Source organism: Herpailurus yagouaroundi, unplaced genomic scaffold (genome assembly GCF_014898765.1).
Source record: "Herpailurus yagouaroundi ecotype Mexico unplaced genomic scaffold, PumYag 188, whole genome shotgun sequence".
NCBI lineage: Eukaryota > Metazoa > Chordata > Mammalia > Carnivora > Felidae > Herpailurus > Herpailurus yagouaroundi.
The window spans coordinates 7521011-7529546 of record NW_024412419.1 but is presented as its reverse complement, the minus strand read 5'-3'; the positions used below and the strand labels follow the sequence as shown (position 1 = coordinate 7529546).

The 8536-nt window shown below is 51.2% G+C and overlaps 1 protein-coding gene across 4 annotated transcripts in view; it reads left to right on the top strand.

Annotated features, from left to right (window-relative positions):
• Positions 1-6: 6 nt before the first annotated feature.
• The window catches only part of CYS1 (cystin 1), a 21849-nt gene continuing 13319 nt past the window's right edge, over positions 7-8536 (top strand). The window contains exon 1 of one of the 4 annotated variants that reach the window (XR_005797109.1): positions 7-256. The gene's annotated coding sequence lies outside the window, so the exon portion shown is untranslated. Of the gene's footprint in view, positions 257-791; positions 1176-7477; positions 7636-7689; positions 7852-8536 lie in introns of those variants that run through there. The other 3 variants (XR_005797108.1, XR_005797110.1, XR_005797112.1) reach the window with 3 other exon arrangements.

The following is an 8536-nucleotide window of genomic DNA, read 5'->3' as shown; positions in this document are numbered from 1 at the left end:
CGTGCTCGCCCCCACCCGCCTCCGCGCCCGCGGTGCCCTGCCCCCCTCCGCCTCGAGGGTCACCCACGTCTCCGTGTCTCCGAATGCCTCCGAGGTCTCTGCCGATCACGGGGCCTCTCCTTCCCTGACCCCCCTCTCCCCGCCCCCCCCCTCCCCATCGTCTCCCTCTCTGCCTCTTCCGGGTGCTGGTCTCACTGCCTGGAGTTTGGGGTGACCGTGCCGGGAGCAGCCTCGAAGAGCTGGCGGGGGGCGGGGGGTGAGTACACACCCTTTGGCAGATAAGCGTCTCCCGGGCTGTCTTCCGGCCAGAGCTCGCCTTCCTTGGCTTTTAGAGCCGTGTGAGCACCCTCACAGCCCGGCATCCCAGACTCCTTCCAGCCCCGGTGGGAGCCGGCCAGGGCTCCCGTCTCAAGAGGAGGCTGTTAACGTGGTGGGACCGGTAGCCAGCGGTGGCTCCCCAACGCCCCGCGCGTCAGACACATCAAGGTCCTTGCCTTGCTAGTCAAGTAATTCCCAAGCTACCGGCTATTTTTACGATGCTGTGGGATCTGTTTTTGGCTTCCCCACCCTGTCTTCCAGCACACTTGTAATAACAGCCCCGTTGTTCTAGAAAAACAATAAAGACGAGCACTCCGGTTTGGCAGCAGTCTCCGCTCCAGCAGAGCAGAATGCACAAAACCTTTGCTATCAGCTCCTGGGCTTGGGGAGGACGCCAAAGGCAGCACCCCCTTCCCCGGAGCCCCCACAAGGCTTTGCTTAATGCTGGGGACCGTGGGGCAGGGGACAGGGGGGGACACGAGGAAGGCATCTTCCCGGGCAGCCACCAAACAGTAGAACCCTGAAAAAGCCCCCGTGAGGGCTGGGGAAGAGCAAGGGTTCAAGGCAGACAGTGCCGGACGACTTCCTCCGGGTCCCCTGGCCCGTCCCCTGCATCCTCCCAAAGTGAGCCGTAGTAGGTGGGACTTGATTAGTTCACGAGATTCCTTCAGGACTACGTCACCATTCAGTTATATAACCCTGAAGGTGGCTACACAGTTGAGAAATTGGGGGGAAATTCTGAGACAGCATGGAGGCAATCACTTAGCGCTCCGTCTTCCGGTGCCGTGGAAACTTCCCAAGTGAAAGGGGGAAAGAAACAAAAAGAATGGATTTCCCCTGATTTGCTGAGCATCACAGTGAGTCTCGGGGTGCAGGGCCGCCTCACTCACCCTTGCAGACGTTTCTGTGTGCCCGGCACCGCTCCAGGTGCTAAAGCGGGCACGGATGGCACTCGGTCCTTGCCTGAAAGGGTGGGGGTGGGGGGGAGACCCGACAAAAAGCAGAGACAGACCTGCATAAAGAGTCCACAGGAGGAGCCCCCTGGAGAAGCCAGGGTGGCCCTCCAGAAGGACAGCAGTGGACCCGACTCTGGAAGGATCTGTGGCATGAGCCGGGCAAATGAGCCAAGGAGAGGAAGGCATCTGTGCAGAGAGAACCCCAGTGCATGTGCAAAGGCGAGGGGGTGGGGTCGGCGGTGCACAGTCTGTGGGTGGCGGGGACATGGGTTGAAGAGGCCCCAAAGGGTGCGTGCCATGCTGTCATAGGTCATGCTAGGACTTTCCCATGGGAGGGAGTTCAGACTTTGCCGTGAAAGCTCTGGGTGTCTTTGAAGGGGGAGGCAGAGTGATCTTCTGTGTTTTGGGAAGATTACACAAGCAGCTGTGGGAGGGGCTGGGCCAAGCAAGCCTGGAGCCCAAATGGCCAGCTGGGGGCTGCCTCAGTGGTCTGGTGAGCAGGTCCTGGGCGAAGCAGGACAGCCAGGGGGCTGATGGGGAGATCCAGTCCAGAGGTACCTAAAGGTAAAATCAGCCAGCAGTGGTTGGTCTTATGGATGTGGATTATATGTATCCTCTGTGCCATAAATCTTTCTTGAGTGGATCCTAGAATCACAGATTATTCGATCTGTAAGAAAGCTCCTTGGGGCGCCTGGGTGGCTCAGTCGGTTAAGCGGCCGACTTCGGCTCAGGTCATGATTTCGCGGTCTGTGAGTTCGAGCCCCGCGTCGGGCTCTGTGCTGACAGCTCAGAGCCTGGAGCCTGTTTCGGATTCTGTGTCTCCCTCTCTCTCTGCCCCTCCCCTGCTCATGCTCTATCTCTCTGTGTCTCAAAAATAAATAAAAACACTAAAAACATAAATAAATAAAAATAAAAATTTTACCCACTGTTGATGAGAATTTCTTGGAGGCTAATTATGTACACTATCTCTGAACCATTATCCTGAATATTATGTATTACATTTGACTATGTTCAAGAATAGTTAAAGCCAATATTTTAATGTGCACTGGGGTCCCAAACATGCATGACCTCTTTTAATCTTTAACATTATCATCATCCATTTTTACGGATGGGAAAGAGGAAACGGGCACAGAGAGGTCAAGCAACTTAACTAAAGCCACACAGCTACGGCAGAGCAGAGATCAGACTCTTGACAGCTCCTGTACCCTTACTATCAAGGTGTCCCCACCAGCTGTGATACCTGTGATGCGTCTCTGCCTTGGTCCACAGTCAGTTGGCAACTGTCACAGCCTCTCTGTATCCCCTGACCTGGTGGAGCCCTCTCTGGGCACTGCCCTTCAGGGGTGGAATCACATAAGCACGGGCCTTGGTGCTTGGGGCAATTACTTCAGTTGATCAAGTTCTCTTTTTTTGTCTTCTTTCTCAGTTCTTGGCTGTTTTCCTGATACAGTTAAGGTTATTGGATAGGCATGAAGTATTGTCATATTCTAAAACTGGAATTTTTAAAATGAAGTGTGTGAAGTGTTTCAATCAATCATATATATCTGTATAGATGACATATATCTCTTTTTCTATAGAGGCATAGAAGGATATATATCTACATAGAGGGGCTACTGCAGTGGTCCTGGTAGCATTGTGTTGACATCATTGAAATGACAATATTCTATTTTGAATTTTTATACTTAATCTCATAACCAGCTTTTCATACTGCTGCATAATATTCTTTTTTTTAATTTTTTAAAATTTTCTTTAAGTTTCTTTATTTTTGAAGGAGAGAGTGAGACAGGGGAGGGGCAGAGAGAGAGGGGGGCAGAGGATCCAAAGTGGGCTCTGTGTTGACAGCCGACAGCCCTGGGTGGGGCTCGAACTCAGGAACCATGAGATCATGACCTGAGCAGCTGGACGCTTAACCAACTGAGCCACCCAGGCGCCCTTGCTGCATGATATCCTTAATTATTATTTTATTTAATTAATTAATTAATTAATTTATTTATTTATTTATTTTTTAACGTTTATTTACTTTTGAGACAGAAAGAGACAGAGCATGAACGGGGGAGGGTCAGAGAGAGAGAGGGAGACACAGACTCTGAAACAGGCTCCAGGCTCTGAGCACTCAGCACAGAGCCCGATGCGGGGCTCGAACTCACGAGCCGTGAGATCATGATCTGAGCCGAAGTCGGACGCTTAACCGACTGAGCCACCCAGGTGCCCCAATTATTATTTTAATAAATGCAAAATATTCACCAAATTCATGTACTTTAATTCACTAAACCATCGTCTATTATGTCCTGGATTAATTTCCAACTTCCTGCCTATGCAGTGTTAGGGGTGCAAGGCAGAATTCCTTTCACCGAGTCCGTGGAACCTTAAAATTAACAGTATTTAGTGGGATGTTGAAGCTGAAAACTATTTAGGTTGGGAAAAGTATGTGAGAAAAGCTGATGATTTGGATTTGTGTTTTATTAAGTTATGTAATCAAATTATAATTTAAAAAAAAATTTTAACGTTTATTTTTGAGACAGAGAGAGACAGAGCATGAACGGGGGAGGGTCAGAGAGAGGGAGACACAGAATCCGAAACAGGCTCCAGGCTCTGAGCTGTCAGCACAGAGCCCGATGTGGGGCTCGAACTCATAGACTGCGAGATCATGACCTGAGGTGAAGTCGGATGCTTAACCGACTGAGCCACCCAGGCGCCCCTGGAGGGTTTTGAACTAGGACGACCTGATTCGTTTGAAGGCCCACGCTGGCTGCCACATTGGAGACAGAGTGGGAGCGGTGACAGGGCCCCAGCTGGGAGTCCAGTTAGGAGGCTTTTTTTCCCACAGGGATCCCTGAGACCAGAGGGCCGTAGCGTGGGACGTGAGGACTGGCTGGCTACGGACGCGGACTAAAGATAGAGACGACCAGTTTACCAGTGGATTGGCTGTGGGGTGTGTGAGAAAGAAAGGGGTCCTAGATGACCCCAAAGTTTTTGGTTTGAGCAGCTAGAAGGATGTAGCTGCTGTCAGCTGACGTGGACATATGGAAGGGACAGGTCTGGGGTCCCTCTCCTTGTAAGAGCCTGGCGCTCAGGGGAGAGGTGCGGTTTGGAGCCAAGAGTGTGGGGCTTGGCAGAAGAGAGGAGCTCGGAACTTCGACCAGGGCACCGCTTACAACGATGCCGGCTGGCACCTGCCTGCGTCCCGGGCGCTGGTGTTTGAGCGGGTGAACTCGTTCCCTGGGGAAGAGCAGTGGGGGAAGCCTGATGGGCTGTGGTTCGTGGGGAATGGGAGGTGAGCAGCCAGAGTGTAGTCACCGCTTTCAGGAGGCTTCTTTTTACAGAGCAGCAGTCGTGGATAGCCAAGGATGGCTCTGGCAGGATATTGAATTGGCCATAAAATCTCAGTCCCAGAATGGGCTAGATAAGTGCAGTGTTTGAGATTCAGTGCGCTAATAAAATTCAAGGGCACCCTCCAAGAGGAAATTTTGCTTCCCATCCAGTGAACATAAATTCAGCACCTTTGCTATCAGATTATGGTTCAGACTTTGTCCTCCCCTGCCTAATAAATCTGGGTCGCTCAAGGTCTAGGGAGGTTTGCTTTCTGGGAACTTTATTGTTGCTGCAAATGTAGCACTTTTTTTTTTTTTTTTTTACAAGAAGGTCTAGGCCAATAACGTCTTCTGGTTAGGGTGAATGAATCCAACTTCCACCATTTTTGCAAAGGCTCCATTTTGCTCTAGCAAAGGAAGACCAGGGTCAATCTTGTCTATTACCATCAGCCAGGACTTCAGAGTAATTCTGGTTCACAGCTGCTATGGGATGTGATGGTGAGAACGAGCGATCAAACTAATTTCATGGCTGGAAGGTAGCTCACAGAGAGACTTAAAAAGTGACAGGTAATGGGATGCCTGGGTGGCTAAGTCAGTTGAGCATCTGACTCTTGATTTGGGCTCAGGTCATGATCCCAGGGTCGTGGGATCGAATCCCATGTCGGGCTGAGCTTGAGCCTGCTTAAAATTCTCTCTCTCTCTTTCTTTCTCTCTCTCTCCCCTCTGCCCCTGTCCCCCCCCCAAAAAAAAACCCAAAAGTGATGGGTAATATGATAGACTTTTGGCAAAAAAAGCCACTATTTTGAAGACACTTACCCTCTGTCTGCTTTCAGACCTAACCTATAGCAAAGAACACAATTTTTTTTTTTTGGCAGCAGCCTTATATAGTTTTTTATTATTTATTTATGGCATTTATTTATTTATTTACCTATTTATTGACTTATTATAATTTATTGTCAAGTTAACTAACATACAGTGTCTACAATGTGCTCTTGGCTTTGGCGGTAGATTCCCGTGATTCATCGCTTACATACAGCACCCAGTGCTCATCCCAACAAGTGCCCTCCTCAATGCCCATCACACATTTTCCTTTCTCCCCCATCTCCTCATCAACCCTCAGTTTGTTTTCTGTATTTAAGAGCCTCTTATAGTTTGCCTCTCTCTCTGACACTATTTTTTCCTCTTCCCTTGCCCCATAGTCTTCTGTTAAGTTTCTCAAGTTCCATATATGAATGAAAATATATATCTTTCTCTGACTTATTTCACTTAGCATAATAGCCTCCAGTTCCAGCCACATTGTTGCAAATGGCAGGATTTCATTCTTTCTCGTTGCCAAGTAGTATTCCATTGCATATACAAACCACATCTTCTTCATCCATTCATCAGTTGGTGGACTAGTTTTTTTTTTTTTTAATGTTTATTTATTTTTGAGAGACAATGCAAGTGGGGAGGCTCAGAGAGAGAGGGGGACAGAAGATCTGAAGTGGGTTCTGTACTGACAGTAGAGAGCCTGATGTGCGGCTCAAACTCACGAACCATGAGATCATGACCTGAGCCAAAGTCAGACACTTAACCAACTGAGCCACCCAGGCGTCCCAGCAAAGAACACAAATTTAAGTGGTAGTAAGTGGTATTTGATCAATGTAGGATTAATTAAAGAGTAAAACATAATGCTGACCCCAAAAATGTCGTAACTCTGTTGTGGAGGGTTGTGTAAACGCACAAGCGTCTTTCAGCATGGAAGCCGTGCAGCGGGAGCACGGAGGGGGTGTTATATACACACAAGGAGTCAGATAATCCCATCTAAGGGAGGGGTCTTCCCAGTGGACCTGATGCCCGAGTTGGTTCTAAAGGATCCGTTGAGTTTTCCAGCAGTGGGAAAAGGATGGAACATTCCATCCAGAGGGAACAGCGTGTAGAAAAACCCAGAGGGATGTGGGTGCTGTAGGAGAATGGCCTGTGACCCAACGTGGCTGGACAGCAAGGTGAGGCCAGATGCAGCATAAAAGGCAACCGTATCGCTTTGGGTCATGATTTCATGACCTTCTAGGCTGAGGGATGGAACTTCAGCCTGTAGGCAGTGGGAAGCTGGTAGAAGTTTCCTGTTGTTTATTATATTTAAATGTCAGGGCACCTGGGTGGCTCAGTCCGTTAAGTGTCCGACTTCCGCCCGGGTCATGATCTCACGGTTTGTGGGTTCGAGCCCCCGCATCGGGCTCTGTGCTGACAGCTCAGAGCCTGGAGCCTGCCTCCGATTCTGTGTCTTCCTCTCTCTCTGCCCCTCCTCCGTGCCCTCTCTCTCAAAAATAAATAAACATTTTTTTTAAATGTTGATTTAAAAACCAGAATAGGTAATATACATGCACAGGAGAAAAAAATGTAAAAGGTGCCCTGAAAATAGGGTTTCCCTTCTACCGTCCCCACCTTTTCCTGGGTTCCCTTCCCTGGAGACACCACTGTTTTCTCGAGCCTCCTTGCCAGCCTCCCTTCAGAAGAGTCAGAGGAGGCAGGAGGGAGGGGAGGAGAGGAGACTGCAGGAAGCAGGACAGCTCAGGTAGGAGGGTACTGTGCTAATCGAGGTCAGAGAAGGTGGGAGAAGACAAGGTGACACGTGGCGTGACAAGCAAAGGTAGAGGAGGTTTTAGACAGGCTCCAAGGCTTCTGGCTTGTGTAGTTGAGTGGATAATGATGCTCAGTGTTGTGCAAATTAGGTTTGGTTGTGCAAATTATGTGCGAGTCAGACCGGTTCCCTCGGGCTGTCAGAAACCCTAACCCTAACCCAACCAGTGTAGACAGCCCGGTGGACAGGCCGCCGCCGCGGCCAGCAGAGGCAGTCGGGGGGGGGGGGGGGGCGGGAGGGGGGGGAGGGAGCGGAGAAGCATGTGGATTGGAGGAGAAGAGTGCTAAGCCTGCAGAACATCAAACACTGAAAGAAGAATCTGTCCCTCAGGGGATCTACAAAAACAGATCTCAAACCGTGAGAGGGACAGTGCCTGGAGCTGCTGGTAGGACAGATGACCCCAGAGGGCTCCCTCCCTCCACGGTCGCAGGTTGTTGGCTGCTGTGCTGGGCGGCGGGGCGGGGGTGGGGGTGGGGAGGCTAGCTGTGTTAAGGGCTGAGATCACGGTCCCGCCGCGCCTGGCCCGCCGCCAGGCCTCAGCAGTTGCTACTGAGCGCTGGGCGTAGAGGTGAAGGAATGCAGTGGGCAGGGTGTCGCGCAGCGTGCATGACCTCCGGGGGGCGCTGGCGAAGACTTTCTGGGACAGGTGATTCAGATTCGGGCGTGGGACCAGCCCTACCTGCGCTCCGGTGAAGGAGGGCCAGCAGTGGCCGGGGCAGAACGGGGGGTTCTTGCGTTTCTCAATGCCAGGGGCCCGTGGCCGGCAAGGAAGGTAGCTCCCAGCCCAAGGCCACCAGCTAAGGTGGCCTCTGGACTCTTTTTCCGACGGCCAACGTCGGTAGTCTCTTTAGTTTGAGGATCAGATTGCTAGCACTGAAGGGTCCTGAGAGACCATGAGGCCCACATCTCATTTACATCGGAGGCCTCGGGGGCTCAGCAGGGGGAGTTGCCCAAGGGTCCGGCAGGCCCAGGATCCTCGCCAGGTCATTTCCCTGCCGGTGCAAGGACACACCGGCTGGGTTTGGGAGGACCCTAGGGTGGGCAACAGGCCCAACTGTAGCCCATCTGTGAGTCTAGCCAAGCCCTCGGTGTTTATAATTATGTGATCAACGTACGTGAGTGTGATTTATAAGGTGATAAAAGGCTATATAAATGCAATTTATTGTCATTTTCCTCCAATTCCGCCCCTTTTAGCTTCTCCGGCGCCGCCTGGCCTTCCTTCTCTCCCGCAACCCTTTCCGGAAGGCGTGGCCTCATGGAGGAGGTGGGGGCTCCGGAAGGCGTGGCCTCGTGGAGGGAGGTGGGGGCTCCGGAAGGCGGGGCCTCGTGGA